The 20499-nt window shown below is 40.6% G+C and overlaps 1 protein-coding gene across 1 annotated transcript in view; it reads right to left on the reverse strand.

Moving 5' to 3' along the window:
- RTL4 (retrotransposon Gag like 4) overlaps window positions 1-20499 on the reverse strand; it is a 165535-nt gene that overhangs the window by 119981 nt on the left and 25055 nt on the right. The window contains 1 exon segment of the mRNA XM_054695609.1: window positions 3234-3335. The gene's annotated coding sequence lies outside the window, so the exon portion shown is untranslated.

Consider the following 20499-nt stretch of genomic DNA (forward strand, 5'->3'; position numbering starts at 1 on the left):
CAACATCAAGATAAAAGCTGCCATTGTCACCTCCCCACGGGTCTCACCCACATCTGTGTCACCCAGTCCACGACCAAAAGACAAGCGCAGTTTCTTCACGTGTCTCTAGGCTCCACGCGCCTCCTCCAGGTCTCCTGGCTCCATCCTGCTTCTTTCCTCAGTCTCTTCTGCAGCTTCTCCTCTTCCTGCTCAGCTCCACCCTCCCTTGGGAGGGGCAGGGAACCTCCCCCTTTTCTGGGGACCACCCTGTTACAGTTTGTAAATTATACTTCTCAGAATCCTGTAATTCTAGAAGGCAACTTAAAGACAGTTAGTTCATGTGGGAACACACCTATTTTACATCCAGTACCTAGAAGTCTCTTGTTTGCTGCATTTAAGAAATGAGATGCTATTACTCGAAAGCATTCCAGGATTTGAGAAAATTTTGGTCAAGACATTTTCTTATGTCTATCTCATACTTTATTGTGTTCCAGATCACATATAGAAGATTATCAGCATGCTTTTTGTAAAAACCTTTTTATATTTATATTCTTTTACTCATTTATTCATTCATCAAATATTGAGCACTTTCTATGAGCCAGGTACTACTACTATTCTAGGCACTAGAGATACAAAGATAAGTAAGACTTGGTCCCTGTTTTCATCTAAGCTTATAGCCCAGTGAGGTAGACAGACATTAAATTGTGGGTCTGCTAATCCTAAACGGCCTGTTTGGCCACTGTTTTGTTACCTGCAGTTCCACATTCCTATACAAGGTCAGAACTGCCCAGTCAATCTGTCAGAGCCAAACTTTACAAGGCGCCTTTCAAATCAACCAAGAGCTTAAAGCTTGATCACTCTGGGAAGGCTATGCATCACCAGGTACGACCAGGAATGCCCGGGGTGCTGAGGACCAGTGTATGACAAGGGTCCCAGAAGCTGATCAGTGGAAAGCCTTGTTGATAAGACTGAAAACTATGGCTGGGGATCAGAGCTTGATCTCAATTACAATATCAAGTCATTCAAGCAGATGAGAAGTGCCTGGAGGGCTGACTCACACCCCCTGATACTTGATGAGGGAGCGCATTTTCTAGTTTTACCCCTCCCTTTTCTCTTTGTCCTCCTTCCTCTCACAACTGATACTGTATAATTTTCTACCAGATGAAAAGGCCAGGATCTTGCTCTTCAGCAGCATCCTGCATTATGTAGCCTGCTCCATGACTCCCGTTTCTTTATCAATGTGGTGTTGCCTGACACAACATTAAATATATATATATATTTAAATATATATATTATATATATATATATATATATATATATATATATATATATATATATATATATATACCTACAACTTGTGATAAGTACCATTGTAACAGGGTGGTCCCCAGGAAAGGGGGAGGTTCCAGGTTTCCTGCCCCACCCAAAGGAGGGTGGAGCTGAGCAGGGAGAGAAGAAACTTCGGAGGAGACTGAGGAAGGAAGCAGGATGGAGAGACAGAGGAGACCTGGAGGAGGCACATGGAGCAGAGAGACACGTGAAGAAACTGCGCTTGGCTTTCGGTCATGGACTGGGTGACACAGATGTGGGTGAGAGACCTGTGGGGAGGTGACCATGGCGGTTTTTGTCTTGATTTTGATTTTGCTCTTTTCCCTCCAGACTTGTCTGGTGGTTTCTGATCCTTTTCTGTGGGTCCCCACTAGAAGATGCTTTAGACTTGTGACAGGCTTTGGGACCTTGTTCTGGGCCAATCCTGCTTGGGTGGACTTTTTTTTAAATTTTTATTTATTTATTTACACAAGAGCTGGGGTACAGGCCAGATGTGCGGCAGGGTGAGAGGATTCACCAGAGACAGAGCGGGGAGCAGAACGGGCAGACTGACTGAAATACACTGCTGAGGGGAGCAGCGGGCACGACAAGAGAGGTCTGCCATGCCATGTAGGACCCTCGCCGGCCGGCCGGGATCGAACCAGTGCTGCAGAGGCTGCAGACAGCCCCACAGCACCGCGTTCAACCACCTGCGCCTTGGGTGGACTTTTACCCATGAGGGGACAGGTAACTTTGGGTGCTTGATTTAGAAACTATGTTCTTTGCCTTTCCTGTATTGTTTCCTAATTGTATGAAAGTTCCTTCCCATTAAAGTCTCATGTTTTGTGTTGATGCGGCAGATGGCAGATCTATTTAGAGCAAGCAGGTTTGCGGGGTCTGGAGTGCCCCTCTCCTTGCCCTGTAACACCATGATGGAATATAACAAGCAACTTGGGTGCATGAAATGAGGTTAACATTATTCAGATTGAGGGAGGAGTCAGAGATCATTCTATGTTGTGCTATTTAATACCAGATTCCTTTTCTTCAAATTTGTTTTCTTGATACTGTTATCTATTTGATCTTCTATCTTACTTCATATAACATGCTGCTCTTTCTGCCAGAAATGCTTATTTATCTTGTCTCCACCTGAGTAGAATCAACAGACTCTAGCAATGTACAGGTAAAGTAAAAGTCAAGAAAGACTCCTAGGTTTCCAGTTTATAAATTGGGTGGCAAGTGGCGGTGCCATTCCCTTAGAAAGTCAATTCCATCGACTCTACCTGCAAAATACATACTGCATCTAACCATTACTTACTATATCCACTGCTATCATTCCAGTCCAAGCCACCATCAGCACCACCCTGGATTTTTGTGGTGGCATCCTGACTGGTTTCCCTGCTTCCACTCTAGCTCCTTACAGTCTATTCTCATCACCACACCAGAAAAAATATTATTATATATTTTTTAAAGATTTATTTATGCATACAAGAACTGGGGTACAGGCCAGAGGTGTGGGGGGGTGAGAGGATTCACCAGAGACAGAGCCGGGAGCAGAACAGGCAGACTGACTGAAATACACTGCTGAGGGGAGCAGTGGGTGAGACAGGAGAGGTCTGCCACGCCATGTGGGTTGCTCCCTGGCCCGGGGATCGAACTCGTGCCGCAGAGGCTACAGACAGCTTCATAGGTTGTGTCTTAACCCCTTACACCACCAGGGAGGCCCCCAGAAAATTTTTTAAAACCTAAACCAAACTGTCACTTTTCTGCTCAGAACCCTAGAATGACTTTTCATCATACTTCGAACAAAAATCAAATTTTTATCATGGTTGCAAACCTATATATGATCTGGCTCCTGATGACCTCTCTGACTCTGTTTCCTAAAACTTTTCTTCCCATGGCTCTCTAGTCATTATCTTCTTTCTCAAACATATCAAGCATATTCTCACCTCAGGGTACTTGCACTTGCTGTTTCCATCATGTAAATATTCTCCTGGATATCTGTATGGCTCATTCCTTCTATTCATTCGTGTCTTCTGTAATTGGTGTCCCTATCAAAGACAGAAGCTTCCCTGTCACTCTTCAGCTCCTCTATCCACTTCATTTTGCTTCAATATATTGAATATATATATGTTTATATATATATATATATATATACCCACCTATTAAAATTATTTGTTTTTTTATTACTCCCTACCAATAAAATGTAAACACCAGAAGTAAGAAGCCTGTTCAATGCTCCATCTCTAGCACTTAGAATAGTGTTCGAGACCTAGTAGTTAGAAGCAGAGTGGAGGAAGTCAATGAGTTTACATTTTGAGGTGATTTGGGGACATACAAGTTGAGATGTGCATGCAATAGGCAACTGTATAATGGAGTCTAGGGTTCAGATCAAGCTGAGATAGAAATTTGAAAGGATTATGCTCAGTGAAATAAGTCAGCAGGAAAGAGAGAAATAGCAAATGATTTCACTTATAGGAGCAATGTAGGGAAACTGAACAAAGGTTTAAAAAAAATGAAACTTGCAGCAAACTATTGATCCCCTGCACACAGCAGGGGAACAGGAGGGAGAGGGGTCAAAACAGAGAAGGGAGGAGCACAAGGGACTGTGGTGATGGTTCATGGATGCTATGGTGGTGGAAGAACTACGGGGACTAAACCTTTGGGAAAAATCAAATACTGTACAAAAATGAACAATGATATAAGAAAATAAATTTTATTTTTAATTTTTTAAAAAATAATAAATGTTATTTTTATATTCCCCCATACAATTGCAAACCCCCATTCTGACCCCAATCCCTCCCCTCCCGCCCCCACCCCAAAAAGTATCTCTGGTTCATAGTTTTTTTGTTGATTCTGATTTTCACTTTCTTATAGTTATTCATTTTCCTGGTCCCTTATTTAAGTTTTCTAGATTCCTGCTATGAGTGAGACCATCCGGTATTTTTCTTTTTCTTTCTGGCTTATTTCGCTGAGCATGATCCCTTCCAGCGCCATCCATGTTGCTGCAAATTGCATGTGTTTATCTTTTTTGAATGCTGAGTAATATTCCTTGGTATATATGTACATCTTCTTGATCCAGTCATCTATTTTTGGGCATTTGGGCTGTTTCCAAAGCTTAGCTATTGTGAATAGTGCTGCTATAAACATAGGGGTGCAGGTGTTCTTTGGAATTGATGTTTCTGTGTCCTTTGGGTAAATACCTAGGAGTGGAATTGCTGGATCATATGGAAGCTCTATGTTTAGTAGGTCCAGAAATCTCCACACAGCTCTCCATAGTGGTTGGACCAGTTTGCACTCCCACCAACAGTGCAGGAGAGTTCCTTTTTCTCCACACCCTCGCCAACATTTGTTGTTGCTAGTTTTTTTAATATGTGCCATTCTCACTGGTGTAAGATGGTATCTCATGGTAGTTTTGATTTGCATTTCCCTGATTGCAAGTGATGTTGAACATTTTTTCATATGCCTGTTGGCCATTTGCATTTCCTCTTCAGAGAAGTTTCTTTTTAGCTCTTGTGCCCATTTTTTGACTGGATTATTTTCTTTGTTTGTGTTGAGTCTCATCAGCTCTTTGCAGATTTTTGTGATCAGTCCTTAAGAAAATAAATTTTAAAAGAATGAAATTTGAGGGCCTCCCTTGGTGGCACAGTAGTTGAGCGCTGGGCTGCGAAGCTGCCTGCAGCCTCTGCAGCGCCAGTTCGATACCCGGCCACTGGTGAGGGTCCCACATGGCACGCAGACCTCTCCTGCCCACCCGCTGCTCCCCTCAGCAGTGTGTTCGTCAGTCTGCCTGTTCTGCTCCCAGCTCTGTCTCTGGTGAGTTCTCTCACCCTCCCGCGCTTCTGACTGTACTCAGTGCTTGCATAGATTAAAAAAAAAAAAAGAATGAAATTTGAGAGTCATAAGCACAGAGATGGTATTTAAAGCCATGAGATTGGATGAGGATGAGGTAAACTAGAAAGTAATATATAGTGAAAAAAGTAGAAAACCCAGAACTGGGTCTTGGCATCAAATATATTAAAGAACAATATAATGGATATTTTTCTCCCTTAATTGTTTTCCTTTAGCATTCCCCTTTTCTCCCTTGGTTATTAAATGTCCACTTCTAGCATGTTTGTCCTGATTTGACAGGAGACTGGGTTAAAAAAGAGGCAAATATGGGCCTCCCTGGTGGTGCAACACGTTAAGATGCAGCACTATGAAGCTATCTGCAGCCACTGCAATGTGAGTTCAATCCCTGGCCAGGGAGCTGACCCACATGGTGTGGCAGACCTCTCCTGTCATACCCGCTGCTCCCCTCAGCAGTATTTTCAGTCATGTGCCTGTTCTGCTCCCCACTCTGTCTCTGGTGAATCGGCTCACGTCCCACACCTCTAGCCTGTATCCTAGCTCTTGTACGCATAAATATCTTTTTTTTTTTAAAAAAAAAAAAAAAGAGGCAAATATCCTTACATAACAAAATGAAACCCACCCTTAGAAAGCAACATTCTCCTGCATCTTCTAAGGATGAGTCATATTTAGGAAGGACCTATCTATTGAAATGTGCCCGACCAATGTTTATTAAGGTTCATATTTAGACTTGCTTAAAGATTCTATTAAGAAGAAAACTATTAAGAACCTATTAGAGTTGCTTTAAAAATCTGTTAATGGAAATTCCATTAATATTAAGACCTAGGCCTGCATCACTGTTAATACTAGATTATCTTTGGCCTTCATTTAGTTTGCTTCCTGTGTTTGTCCATCCCTCCTTTTAACTACAGAACATCTGATACAACTTAGGAGAAGCTGAACCGCTGCTCATTATTCAGTGTCAGAAACCCAGCTGGAGGCACATCCGAATACACAAGCTCCCCCAAATATATTTTCAACTTTGATAAGCAAATACATTCTGATCGCATGGCACATACACGAAGCCATTATTTTAGAGGATTGGAAGCATCAATATTGGTCATTTAGCTTCTTTGTCTTAGGCTACAGGAGCAATGAAAAATCAGGAGCCTTGGAATATGTTGAAAACTTTGAGAAAATGTTCTCCAAATTATTCAGGGTCCATTTGTCTCCATCTAAGAGTGCACAAGTGTCAGATTAATTTTCAACAGTTAAGAACTAATGCTCTGGCATGTTTCCTGATCAGAGTGGGCAACTGAAACATGCTTGGTTGACAACACCTGGGACAATATGCCTCTTTTGTGCCAGAGACACAATAAGCTGTCAGGAACAAAACAGTGTGAGGAGAGAAGTCAGAGACCTGGAAACCAAGTGCTTGTGAGTCATGCACTTGGGAAAAAAGGAAGTGGTGTTTTTCCCATTAAATAATGATTACAGGGCCTCCCTGGTGGCACAAGGGGTTAAGACACAACCTATGAAGGGGTCCGCAGCCTCTGCAGCATGACTTCGATCCCCGGCCAGGGAGCAACCCACTTGGCGCAGCAGACCTCTCCTGACTTGCCCACTGCTCCCCTCAGCAGTGTATTTCAGTCAGTCTGCCTGTTCTGCTCCACACTGTGTCTCTGGTGAATCCTCTCATCCCCCCACACCTTTGGCCTGTATCCCAGCTCTTGTATGCATAAATAAATCAATCTTTTTAAAAAAGAAAAAAAAGAAGAAATAACGATTACAGCCTGACCCAGGTAGAGATTCCTTTGGGTTACTCACAACCACTCAAGGACACAGAATGATGCTTTGGCTTTTCATAGTCTAAAGAACTTTGCCTGCTGACCTTTGAATTTCACATGGACAAAGGACAGGTTTATTGACTGTTACCACTGTATAAGATATTGGGCAGAGGAGGTTTAGGGAGAATGCAAAATTTCTCCCAGTACCTTTGGATTCTGCTTTTTCATGATATATACTATGTTACAGTTGATGAAGCTAAGGATCAGGGAGGTCGAAGCAACTTACAGTCATACAAGCAGTAAATGAAAAAGCTAGGATTTGAATCCAGGTAATATTTTTTCTTTGTATAGACTGTTTCCTCCAAGTTGCCTTTAACTATTTCTATTTCTGTCAAGGATGTGGAGAAAAAGGAACCCTCTTACACTGTTGGTGGGAACGAAGATTGGTCTAGCCCCTGTGGAAAACTGTATGGAGGTTTATCAAAATATTAAAAATAGATCAACCATACAACCCAGCGATTCCACTTAGATATCTTCCCCAAAATGGGAAAACACTAATTCAAAGGAATATACGTTCTCCTATGTTCACTGTAGCACTATTTACAATAGCCCTGGTATAGAGAAAACCTAAGTGCTCAGATACAGATGAATGGATTAAAAAGATGTTATATAGATATACAATGGAATCCAGCTATAAAACTCAGCTATAAAAAGAGATGAAATCTTCACATTTGGATGGAACTGGAGATTATGCTTAGTGAAATGCACAAGAAGGAGATAGGCAAATATTGAATGACTTCACTCACCTGTGAATGTAAAGAAATAAAACAAAGGAAAAGATAAAGCTAATTCAAAACAAATCCCACAAATATGACTGCAGAATTGAGGCTACTAGAAGGGGAGAGTTTGGGAAACAAAAAAGGGAAGAGGTCGAATGGTTTACAGTGGAGGTTTATGGCTACTTCGGAGGCGGGTATTCCCCTAAATAATATGTTTGTTGTAAACCAATGTTACTTCAATAAAAAAGTTACAAGACTATTTTTTAAAGTCCTGTTTTGTATGATACAATGTGTGGTTGTCCTAAATTCATTTGTGGGGAAAGTGGATGTCAGGTGTTTCCTTTTTGGCTGGTCAAATTTCTTAGGGAATACTTTCATTTTCCTGCCTAAGGTATAGCTCTGACTTCCAACATGTCAGAAACAGCCAGAGTAAAATGTTCAAAAAATTAAAAACATGAGTCTTATACAAATCTAGGGTCAAACAGATTCAAAGAACATTTTGAGGAACTGGACGATATTATAGGTATTTAAGAAGAAATTTTAGAATAAAATTGCTAGATTAGTTATACAAAGCAATGAAAACCAATAAATTTTGTCTTTAATTTTTCTACTGAACAAAAATTACTCATATCTCTACTGGGTAGACTCTACGAGATAACATAAATTCAGAGTCTGATTCTTTATTATAAATAGCAATGTCAAACATTGGTGTGTTTCCCTAGATAATTAAATCATCCTTAAGTGAGCCTGTTAAACAGTACTTCGTATGACATCCAATGGGGATGCTGCACTCTTCTAAGTTTATTTCTAACTTTTGAATATTTTTCTGAACAGACCCAGAGGGAGGAAAAGCCTGGGAGTTTTCAGGGTTCACTTCATATAATCCCATGTTCCTTATAATAGTGAAGCTGTCAGCTGCTCACAGTATCCTACAGTCGATATACCCTCTGTTTTATCAACTCTAGAGAATACATCTCTAGGTTTCTGGTAAGACAAATTAGGGGCAGTCACCTAGAAGTATGGAGTTGAAGGAGTGTGTCTAGGGATCTATTAAGCAGTTTTCCATCAAGCTTCATTTAATAGCTTCCACTTTCTGCCCAGTTCCAGAAGTACATGGTAAAGCTCTGACTGCCAATTGTGAACCTTTTGATGATTCTGCAGAGTAAAACACATTGACTCTCAGCTTCCCCCCACTAGTCTATAATTCTTCTTTCTCTGATTTGCTAATTCAGTTAATTTTGATCTATTTTCTTTCCATCTTTAATATTATTGTCTTTCTACCTTTTCTATTTATTCCGTAGGCCTCACGTTTCTAAAAAGAATCCTTTTATTGTAGTTTAGAGACATTTCATGAGGTTTGAACTCTCCAATGTCCATATCTTTAGGTTTTTCTTCCTAAACTGGTTAGATTTCCCAGGGTGTATAATTCTAATCTCTTGCTTGCAGAGCAAAGATCTGGCTGCCAACACTCTAAAAGTTGAGTAAGGGAAGAAGGTAGGAGGTTTCTGACATCAGTATGCCTAGATTCACTCCATGTTCCTAGTTTTGATACAGTGCCCCTTGACTTTACCACTGGACCTAGGGAATCAGAGAAACTCTTGTAATAAGATTAGATGCATGTATTCCATCTACCAGCATCTTGATTATTTATTTCCTTATTTATAAACTCTACCAGGACAATTATAAATTATTGATAAAACTTAATGCACTCAATACATTGATTTATGAAACAAAAACAAATATTTGTTTTGTGAACTGATTATTTTACTCATTTCCCCAACACAAAACACAAGTAGGAATGTGTTAAATATATGTAATGGAACAGTACCTAACATTCAATAAATGTCATTCAATAAATGTCAATTATCTAAAAACAAACAATTTAATGAAAAGATGAGTTGTATCGGCAGCCCCCCATCCTGTGTATTAGTATATATCCATCTATTTTCCTTTGCTTTTCACTGAGTTTATCTGGAATCATACTTGCAGATGACCATTACATCAAGGTAATGTCCAATTAAGACAATAGGAATTCTGAGGTCAAATGATTTCAAGTGCTGGATAAGACAGTGTTAAACAAATTTCCTTACTGAAAAATATAGATTTTTAATAGAAGAGAATGGAGCTTATATTTCTAAGATGGAGACAGATACAGAATGCTCTATTTCCCATTATTTTGACAATGTAAAACCTTTTTCTCCAGGAGCATCTCACGACACAAATATTCCACAGACCACACTTTGGGAAAGGCTTCATTAAGAGAACAGGTACTGCCATTTTGGTGCCTTTTCAACATCAATTTCTTGTTCGTGTTTCCTTTCAGTTTTGCCCCTGAGCAAAATGATTGGATTTCCTGACACATTTTTAGCAAAGAATATAGTTGAGGCTGTCAGAAGGTTGTCTGGTTTGAATAAATGTCCCCTTTCTTTAAATTGGAAGCCAAATGTAGGGAAGAGAAAATCTATAGGGATAAATGAATGAAGACCTTGGAGACCTTCTGAAGACAAACAGAAAAGGAAAGAGTGGCCAGTGAGTCAGGCTCAAAAATGAACTACTGAGGATCCTAAAAGCTCCCCAGTGGGAATAACAGTCGAATGAATTGAGTGTTTACTTTGTAAGTGATTATTTCACTTTTTCTTCCAACAATCCTGTAAGATTGGTACTAGTTTTCTAATTTTGCCAGGATTACTAAAGAACAAATAATTTAAGTAACTTACATAAGGTTATGGGAAGGAAATCTCAGAGCCTACACCTGAAGTGCAGTTTGTTTACCTCTATAGCTGGTGCTCTTAAGAACCAGGTTGAGTTACCTCCCAGAGAAGATACTGTTAAAAGAGTCTATTGTGACAATTGCAGGATAAATACCAGTTACTCTGTACCTTTTTTCTCATCTATAAAATAGGGATAATAATAGGATCCTTTTCATATGATTATTGTGTGGATTAAATGAGTTAACGTACATATAGCACTTAGAAGAGAGTCATGATATGTGCTCTATTAGTTATGGTTTTTATCCCACTATTAGAGCTGCTGATATTTCATTAAAGGAAAATTTCTAAAGCTAAAGAAGTGACTCTCAAAAAGTAGAATTTCAGATTGCAAGCATTCTGAAAGAAAAGCAGAAAAACAGGAATTAATCTGTAATCCTATAGAAAGGAGTACCCTAACCAAAGAGTGTCAAGTGGCTAAGACCCTAAGATCCTCCCTTCCTGCTGGTGCTTGACTTCTAAGATGAGTCAATTTATGTAAGTTTCTTCAACTCTATGAGCCTCAGTTTCTTCATCTATAGAATGGAGAGAAACATTTATACCTCATAGGGTTTAGGGTTAAATAACATCTTGACTTCTGCTCCGCAGCTGTGAATGTGACCTATGAGATTTTTTTCAATCCCACCTGCCTCTGTTCTTTGGTGTTCCTAACCTTGCTTTTTCTTTGAGCCTTAATATTGTATATATTTGGCATTCATGACCTTTCACAGTCAGAAGGTTTGCTCTTCATTTTACAACTTCTCATCATTAGCTTTTTGCCCTTTAAGGCAGACGTTTCTGTTATTGCTATTTTAAAATACTGCCCAAGTTTTTTTAATTAAACACTGCAAATGCTTTAAGCATGGACTTGGAACAGACTGCTTCTTTCTAAAGGGAACACAAAAAATAGCAAGACATCCTCTTCTGCAAGTTACCCCAGCCACACAAAGTCAATGTCTCAAACATCACATTTGCCCTCTCCTCCAGTCCAGTTTCCCACCTCTCCAGTTTGGCCCTCATATACCATATCTGCACTTCTCTTATGAGAATCAAACCTTACTATGGAAATGTGGTTATGAGGCTTAAAGTGCTTTAGAGTCGACAGAAGACTTGAGTTATTTGCTAGTGATGTAATCTTAGGCACATTACAAACTAGAATTTTTCTAAGCCTCAATTTCCTCTTCTATGAAATGGGGATAATAATAATACCCACCTTTTCATAGAGCATCTGAGCACTAAATAAGGTGAAGCATATAAAACCTTTGGCATAGTGTTTACAAATGATAGTGGCTAACATTTATTGAGATTTGCTTCCTACCAGGCAATATTCTAGCACTTTTTTTCATGTATTTTTCTTATTTAATTCTCATAGTTGGATGACATAGTTACTGTTATTGTCCTCATTTAGCAGATAAGAAGATTCAGGCATAGAAAGGTTAAGTTATTACCCAAGGTCACAAAGCAGAAATAGTGTTCAAATCAAGGCAGCTTAGCTCCAAAAGTCATGTAGCGACGATAAACTACCCCATTTTGCCAACTTTGATGCTGTGTGCAATCAAAACACTCAACAACACTTTTGACAGACCTTGGCACTCTTGAATGCTACCTATTGTCCCAGAGACTCTCTGCTAATGGCTTTGCATGCAAGATGTTATTTAACCCTAAACCCTATGAGGTATAAATGTTTCTCTCCATTCTATAGATGAAGAAACTGAGGCTCATAGAGTTGAAGAAACTTACATAAATTGACTCATCTTAGAAGTGATGCAGTTATATTCCAATCCCACATATGGATGACTTTTAAAACCTGTGCTCCCAGATACTGCTATTCACTTTCCTAAAAGTTCTCTCCTATGATGTGGGAGAAGAATGCTCCCGAACTGAAGGTTATTGTGCAGTTTGTTATAACCATATGGTGACTGTCCACAGACCTTGAAAATCACTTTGTTATATGAAAAGATTCTTTTGTCATGAGATTTCACCTCGGTATAGAAATACCAAAGTAGCACACTTAGGTGAGGGAAAGCATCACCCTAATTCTTTCAAACTGAGAAAATTACTTTTAGGCTCTAAATGGCCACACGAACCCCGGAAGACAAAAGTCTGGAAAATAGCCCTTCATACCTTAGTCTTATTTGTTTCAACTTAAAATGCTTTTTTTCCCCAGAGGCTACCTTGTTTATGAAATGAATATGCTATGCTGTTATATGACCGAAGAAGGATATAAAAACAATCATGTCATTGTTCTACTCCAAAGACCTTAAGAATTAAAACCAGGGCCTTTCTGGTGGCGCAAGGAGTTAAGCACCGCACTATGAAGCAATGTGCAGCCTCTGCAGCACAGGTTCAATCCCCGGCCCGCCAGGGAACAACACACAAGGTGCAGCAGACCTCTCCTGACTTGCCCGCTGCTCCCCTCAGCAGTGTGTTTCAGTCAGTCTGCCTGTTCTGTTCCCCGCTCTGTCTCTGGTGAATCCTCTCACCCCCCACATCTCTGGCGTATACCCCAGCTCTTGTATGTATAAATAAATAAATCTTTTTTAAAAAAGAATTAAAACAAATATGTTCGGGAGTCTCCACATTCACAACCCAACCTATCTGCCCAACAATAACCTTAGACTCCAATCAGACCATTCTAGTACTGCTACCAATTGCACCCTGTGCATTTCCTGCTGCAGCATCTGTACCTATTGCTTTCCTCTGCTGCCCTTCCAACCACCCAGGCCCAGATTAGGATCCACCTCTCAGATGAGCTCCAAATCACAATGATTCCTTTGCCTATAAATCTACAATTCAGAGTCCATTTCCCTAGAGACTATAGTATTAGACATGATCAATTATTCAGGGCCAGCTACCAACATTTCTGTATCACCATGATTTTCGAGGTGTTTAGTAACTGAAATTCTGTCTCCAAAACAGGATTATAACGTCCAGAAGGGCAGGAAAATAGTGCCTTCAATTCCTTTTTGTTAAAGTGCTCCTAGTTTCTATTTTAGTTCTAGGCACACAACAGGTTTTTATTAATGCTTAGTGAATACATGAATAAAAGAGTAGTGCTGCATGCAAACATCTAAAAAGCATAGACAAAAGCAATTAATTGTATGGATGAGAAGGTCACAGAACAAACAAAGCAAATCAATCAGTTGGCTTGTGTTGATTTGGTCTATACCAATTCCTGCCAAACCTTCAGCTTGTTCAAACTGTCAAGGATTTATTTTCTTATCTTGTTCTTTCCAAAGATTGATCTCAAAGTAGTTCAGGCTTTTCGTCCATTTTTCAGTCATTGCTAATCTCATGCTGTCTTATATATGAATTGCTCAATTCCTCCATCTTATCCTTTTGTTTCCGAAAGCCCTGCTTGTTCTACTTAATCCCATCAGAGAGTATCAATTTAGTTCCCATTGTGCCATTCTTATCTCTTTCCTGCAAACTCCGATGTGAACTACTGTTTCCACTGTTTTTTTGCTCTCTCTAAAACCAAATCTTTCACAGTAGTTTCCCAGCTTCGAGTGGGTGCTTCATTGATTCCTGACTGTTTTTTCACCCCTGAGGAACTATGATCTCTAATAGGCACGAGTGGCCCATGCATCTATTACTTCTGTGTTACCAAAGGGCCTTTCATGAAAGCCCACTGCCCTTCAAATGTTCCCTCTTTACAGTCTGTGAAACAATAAGAAGAAGCATCTAATATTACTCAATTCTCTAGGATAAGCCTCAAGAGTGCCTCATTCTTTTCAGGAGTACCTCCTCCCTTCACGCAGACTCTTTTTCTCTTTGAGGCACGAAATATCATTATGCTACTTTCAGCTTCTGATCCATTTCCCCTTCAGTGGATGGCATAGGCCTGCCTACTAGATGGGTAAATAAGAGTCACTTTGTAACAGGGTGGTCCCCAGGAAAAGGGGGGTTCCTGGTTCTCTGGCCCACCCAAGGAGGGTGGAGCTGAGTTGGGAGGAGAAGCTGCAGAGGAGACTGAGGAAGGAAGGAAGCAGGATGGAGAGACAGGAGGAGACCTGGAGAAGGCACATGGAGCCAAGAGACATGAAAAATCTGCACTTGGTTTTTTGGTTGTTGCTAGTTGATACAGATGTGGGTGAGAGACCTGTGGGGACGTTAACAATGGCAGCTTTTATCTTGGCCTTGCTCCTGTCCCAGACGTGCTGGGCGCCTTCTGACCGTTTTCTATGGGTCCCCACCAGAAGGTGCCTTAGACTTGTGGCAGGCTTTCAGGTCTCAGTGGCCCTGCTTTTTGCCAACCCTGTTTGGCTGGGCATTTACCCACAAGGGGATGGGTAACTTTGAGTGCTGGATTTGGAGACTATATTCTTTGTCTTTTCTTTGTCGTACACTAATTCTATTAAAGTTCCTTTTCATTGAAGGTCTTACACACTAGAGTAAGACCTTATGGTGTGTTCTTATGCACCATGCAGCAGGTGGCAGAACCTATTGAGAACGGGCAGGTTGGAGGTTCTGGGGTGTTCCTCTCCTTGCACTGTAACAACTTGGCTCTGGAAAGACAGGGAGAAAAAAGAATACAATACTAGGCTAATTCAGTTGCAGTAACAGTAACCTTTGGCTAAACTCCTTTATTTCTTCTTCCCGTTATAGTTTACCTGTCCTATGTCCCCCTCCTTAGGGATTCTCCTGGTCAAAGATACTGTCGTAAAAATTAATCAGAGCAAAGTCATTCTAAAAGTGCTCTTCTGCTCCTTATGTTAATCAAAATGATCATCTATTATCAATAGAATTAAAAAGCAAAACTCCAGTTATGTGGCTATATTTTTAACCTAGTAAATGTTTTGTGGCTTTGCAGTATTATAAAAGAATTTCAATGCATCTTTGAATTAAAGAAATCATCCAAGCTAGCTGTGGCACAGAGGACGATTCCAAAGTGTCTGGCAAACAGGTCAGTTCATTCACCTTCAACTGGTAGATGTGACCCCAATGGATTTGGTTAAATTTTCTCACCTAGGGAGTGCAAACTGGTCCAACCACTATGGAGAGCTGTGTGGAGATTTCTGGACCTACTAAACATAGAGCTTCCATATGATCCAGCAATTCCACTCCTAGGTATTTACCCAAAGGACACAGAAACATCAATTCCAAAGAGCACCTGCACCCCTATGTTTATAGCAGCACTGTTTACAATAGCTAAGCTTTGGAAACAACCCAAATGCCCAAAAGTAGATGACTGGATCAAGAAGATGTGGTACATATATACCATGGAATATTACTCAGCATTCAAAAAAGATAAACACATGCAATTTGCAGCAACATGGATGGCGCTGGAAGGGATCATGCTCAGCGAAATAAGCCAAAAAGAAAAAGAAAAATACCGGATGGTCTCACTCATAGCAGGAATCTAGAAAACTTAAATAAGGGACCAGGAAAATGAATATAAGAAAGTGAAAATCAAAATCAACAAAAAACTATGAACCAGAGACACTTTTTGGGGGTGGGGGCGGGAGGGGAAGGATTGGGGTCAGAATGGGGCGTTTGCAATTGTATGGGGGAATATAAAAATAAAATTTAAGATTAAAAAAAATAAATAAATAAATAAATAAATAAATAAAAAAAATTTTCTCACCTAAAGGTGGACTTTCTCAATAGATTTCTTCCAGGAGTTAGAAGGGGGGACTCAATTAGAGCAGAAAAGGGAGGAAAGTGGGTTCTTTTGAAGGGTGCTACCAATAATTTGACTTGATGTTATAAATGCTCTTACCTAGAATTCTAATTATCCTTTCTCCATAATGCATCCTGCTCATGCCCCAAAGTAATGCACAATTATGTTCTTCCCTGTAGAGGAATCTAGCTTCAAGATTACTGCAATATGTAGCTAAAAGTGAATTGGACAATAAGAAGTAAAAAATGAGCTCGAGTACAAATTATTATAAATGATACTTAGACAACTGGTTCAATGTACCTGGCATGAAAATAAATTATCTTAGATTGTCTAAAGAAAGGCAACTAAATGAAAAATCACAGAAGCAAGTTCAACATCTAGATCTGGGATTTTCAGGGCAAAAAAATATGGGGTCAAACCTAGTTTCTTTTTTTAAAACATATTTATTTTTATTAGTTTATGCATACAAGAACTGGGATGTAGGCCAGAGGTGCATGGGGTGAGAGGATTCAGCAGAGACAGAGTGGGGAGCAGAGCAGGTGGATTGACTGAAATACACTGCTGAAGGGAGCAGCGGGCCAGGCAGGAGAGGTCTGCTGTGCCATGTGGGTTAACTCTCTGGCCGGGGTTCGAACTCATGCAGCAGTGGCTGGTGATAGCTTAATAGCACTAGACTTTAATCCCTGCTCTACCAGGGAGGCCCAAACCTAGTTTCTAACAAGTGTATAACCCTAAAATTGCACTTGACTTGGCTGAACCTCAGTTTCTTCAACTAAAAAGCAGGAATAAAAGGTCATACCACACAGAGTTTTCACGAGTGTTAAACTGAGTAATGAACAGAGTCTGGTACATGGCAGACACTTAATAAATGCTAGTTCCCCTCTTTTCACCCCTCCCCCATAAGAAGTGTATGTTTGAGCAGAGACTTGGAAATGTAGGCCATCAGAGAAAGAGGAAATGCCAGGTTCATCTCATTTAATGGTCTCCTTTTTACAGATGAGAAAACAAAAGTTCAGAGAAGCTGAGTGTGCCTTACTGCACTGTCTTACAAATTAAGAATCGCGCTAAAAATGTCTACCTCAATTTTCTGAGGAAGTCTATAATTCACTCTTATTACCCTTTCCTATTCAGAGCAGGAACATGGTAAGGAGGTACGCCCCCAAGCTTTCCTAGATTTTCTACTTAGGCCAGCCTTTATAGTATAAATGGGCAATTATCCTTCTGGAGCCCACAATATCCGTAGCTATTTGCTAATTCAATTTCCTAAGTAGCACTCAGAATAACTTAGGACACAAATGTCATCAAGTGGATAGAGTGAAGTCCTAGGATTCCAAAGACAGGAAGAGCCATGAAGATGGGACTGACAGAACCTGAATCTCTGCCTTCAAGTGGCAGAAGGTAGTGGGAGGAAGATATCTGAGACTGGGAGTTTGAATGACTGGGAAGATGAAGATTCTATTAAGAGACATTTGGAAGTCAAGAACAATAGTGGATTCACATTGGAGAGAGAGAAAATGAGAAGCTCATTTTTAAGCATGTTATATTTGAGGTGCCAGTAGAACATGCAGGCAGTGATACTCAAGAGGCAGAGTTGCAGCTAGGCAAACTCTTTTGAGTGTTTGTATGACTATCTAGCAAGGTACTCTCTCTTAGTAGACAGCCCAGAGTACAAGTTTTGGTCAGAAGACAAACACCATCTTCAAGTGAAGGAAAAAGCACCACTTTATCCAGTCTGATGCAGCCTGGTCCAGGGCTTGACTTCCCCAGAACCATCTGCATTTACTCTGCCAGTACACAGCTGGAGATATGGGTCTGGACTTCAGTAAGGATACCTGAGCAGGAAATAGAGATATGAGAGTCATGACCCTTATAGGTCATGACTTGGGTATTGTGAGTGTTTGGGGAAGTGATCATTCACTTATTGTTCTACTGTCTCATTCATTAAGAGAACAGGTCATGTGTCTACATGGGGCAGTGGCGAGGGGGAGGAATTCTTCCAGGCAGGGGTAACAAGAGAGGAAGCTGTTAAGTGGGAATATGACTGGCATGTTCTGGAAAGAGCCAGAATGAAAGGCTATAAAGAAGAGGTAGGAAATCTAAATTAGAGGGGGCTACTGCAATGATTCATATGTGAAATCATGGTTTCTCGTCAAAGGTTATGGCAATGCAAATGACTGAAAACTGGATATTTTTTTTAAGATTTATTTATTTATGCATACAAGAACTGGAGTAAAGGCCAGTGGTCTGGGGGGTGAGAGGATTCACCAGAGACAGAGTGGGGAACAGAACAGGCAGACTGACTGAAATACACTGCTGAGGAGAGCAGCAGGCGAGTCAGGAGAGGTCTGCTGCGCCATGTGGGTAGCTCCTTAGTCGGGGATCAAACTCATGATGCACTGACTGTGGATAGCTTCATAGATTGCGTCTTACTCCTTGTGCCACCAGGGAGGCCCAAAACTGGATATGTTTTGAAGGAAGTGCCAATACTATTTCCTTATTAATTAACTGTAAAGGGAGAGTGGGTAGGAAGGAATGAGGGAGGATAGGAGGAGAGAGAGAGAGAGAAAGAGCACACAGAGATTCAAAATGGAGTTGCTATTTCCTGAGCTGGGAAAGAGGTTTGGAGGTGAAGATCAGGAATTCCATTTTGAGGAGGTGTGAAGTTGTATTCCCAAAATTTTATAATTATGTACATGTAAATGAGTGGCAAATCAATAAAACTTGAGAGAAAATAAAACAATTCCATTTCGAATGTGTGAATCTGCAAGTTAGAAAGAGGTCTGGCAGGGGATGTCAAGTTGGGGAAATCATCATTCTATAGTTAGTATTTAAATCCATGAATCTGGATGAGATCACCAAAGGGATGAGTACAGGCAGCAAGAGAAAAACTGTGAGATGGAACCCGAGGGATCACAGAGCTTAGAGGACACAGAGCGGGGGAGGACTCAGCAAAGGAGCAGCCAGTGAGATAAGAGGAGAAGCAGAAGAGTGTCCAGTCCTGGGTGTCAAGTGAAGAAATTATTTTAGGAAGTATATTAATAATGGTAATTGTTGCTGCTAGGTCTAGCAAGATAAGGAATAAAATTGATCACTTAATGTAACAAAGAGGACATCATTAATGACTTTCATAAAGACAATTTTGGTAAAATAATGGAGGCAAAGGCTTGAATGAAGTGAGCTCAAAAAGGAACTGGGCACAGCAAATAGAGACAATTCTTTTGAAGAGTTTTGCTAAGAAGGAGAGCAAATATATGGTGCCATAGATGTAGGGACAAGTAAACTCAAGCTTTCTTTAAGTATGTTTATATAGAGAGGTGAGAATAAACCAAGAGAAAGTAGAAAACCGCTGAGGCAGGCAATCAATGGGAGAACTGCTAGAAGTCTAGGCTTGAGTACAGTTGTTGGGATGTAATGCACAATGGAGGAGTTGGCCTTACATCGGAGTAAACATGGCTCCTCCATAGTTTCAAGGAAGAGAAATCATATGGATAGATTCACAGGTAAGTAGATAAATAAGGAAGTTCTCTTCTGCCTGTTTCAGAAAGTCAACAGCTGCGAGAGGGCAAGAGAAGAGGGAACTGGAATTTTGATGACATACGGAAGAGGCATTGGAGTTTTGATGATGAGGGAAAAGTCTAAAGAGTGAAAGAGTAAATGGACCAAGGAAATGAACAGCAGTACAGTCAGCACCGAGGGCCCAGTTATATAACTGCCTGTGAGTCTAAAGTGAAATTACACCAAGTTTCATCTGTATTCCATCCAGTTCTCTGGCAATCACCCCTATTCTTTTCTACTCCATCCCACAAGAGTGGGGGCTATTGCTCTACAATCCAAACCATCTCCCTCTGTACCTTTGAGCATATCTCTTCCACATAGGTGATGGTAAAGTAGACGAGCAGGTTTGAAGCAGGAAGTTAGTTTTTTTGTTGTTGTTTGTTTTTTTGAGAGTAAATTCAGGGTGCCTGTAGAACATTCAAGTGGTTTCAGGTCCAAGGCTCAGGTCACAGTTCTGGCTGCACACATATTTGGGTTCTCGAAGCCAAGAGAACAGATGAAGTTTTGCAATGGAGGGAGGATAAATAGCAAAGGGGAAAAAAGGGAAGATGGTTCCAATCAGAGGTGGGGGTCTGACAATTTGCAAGAGCAAATAGGAAGATTTACTAGGCCAGAGAACAGAGGACAAGCTACCTGTGTTGCACCGGTCACTGTTAGCCAGGTGTCATCTGGAGAAGCATAAGCATGAGCCCCACCATACTTTATCTGTTTTTTATTATGCCAGGAGCTGGTTGCTTCCTCATTTCCTTCCAAACACTCCTGTTCCCAAGGATCTCAAAGGACAGAGTTTTCACCTGCAGAACCAGCAGGGATCAGAGCCATTGGTTAAACAGAAAGAAAACAAATGCAAACCCCACATGGCCAGGCTGCCCAGAGACTCCCCCTTCCTGTCTTTT

Source organism: Talpa occidentalis, unplaced genomic scaffold, assembly GCF_014898055.3.
Source record: "Talpa occidentalis isolate TD23 unplaced genomic scaffold, MPIMG_talOcc4v2.1 talOcc4.15, whole genome shotgun sequence".
NCBI lineage: Eukaryota > Metazoa > Chordata > Mammalia > Eulipotyphla > Talpidae > Talpa > Talpa occidentalis.